A 1,054-nucleotide genomic window follows, 5' to 3' on the forward strand; every position below is an offset into this window, starting at 1 on the left:
TAATCAAAGTGTGGACTGTAGTTTAAATAAGTGTTTTCTAATTTTCTTCCAAATAGACTGATACTTAAAAAGCTCTGCTAAGAGAATGTTTTTTGCATAACTGTGTCTGTCAATTTGCTTGGCAAATTCATCAAACCAAGTGGATTCACAGGGCAAGAGTGAGCAGATCTTAATATTTCTCCTTCTCCAGCAGAAACCAAAGATTTTGTTGTTCTCTGTGATACGATCATGATTTGGGGTGTTTGCATGGGACTAGGCACCCCAAGGCAAGTCAGGAGGTGCATGGGTAGATCTGAGGGGGGAAAACAAACCAGGATTAACATGGTGCAGCCCCAGGACAGAGCTCTGAGAGGTCCTTGGACCTCCATCCTTGGGGAATGCAGTTCATCCCCGCATCACAAGGTCACAGCCAGCCTGGATTCACTCTGAACTTGGCCTTGCCTGGAGCAGAGGTTTGACCAGAACTCTCCAGACGCAGTTTCCAAGCCCCGGGTTTCTGGAATATTGTGATGCTTCAATGTCCCAGGACAGGCTGCTCCGGTGGGTCACCACAGATGTCCCCCATTGCATTTGGTCTCCAGAGAGGGCTGGGATCCACCAGTGCAGCTCTCCCCACCCAGCACAAACTGCCTCCTCCTGCGCTCGCTAATACCCGCTTCTCAAAGTGCCTCAAGTTTTCCTTGAGGAGAAAGGAAGTATTAAAAGCCTTTATATAGAGACCTTTGTTATTTTAAGATACTTTCATTTCCCCCCTTTTCCATTTGACTTTGTTACCTGATGCTCAAGGAATGCATTTTCCCCTCTATTAAATGTTTTAACCACGTACAAGTTCCATCTTAATGTTAGCATCTTTAATAGTAGAATATTACCATATTAATTGCTATTGTGAACCAGAAGATACTTATATCATCCAGGCTTTCATTACCGTCACGGAGGGATTTTTCCTACTGAGTCAAAAGTGACCACTTTCCTTAATCCCCTGTTTAAAAGCCCTGCTATTCCTCCTGACATGCCTAGGACGAGGGTGGGCAGCGTTTTCCCAGGGACAAACTTG

The sequence above is a fragment of the Sylvia atricapilla genome, chromosome 15, assembly GCF_009819655.1.
Source record: "Sylvia atricapilla isolate bSylAtr1 chromosome 15, bSylAtr1.pri, whole genome shotgun sequence".
Lineage (NCBI taxonomy): Eukaryota > Metazoa > Chordata > Aves > Passeriformes > Sylviidae > Sylvia > Sylvia atricapilla.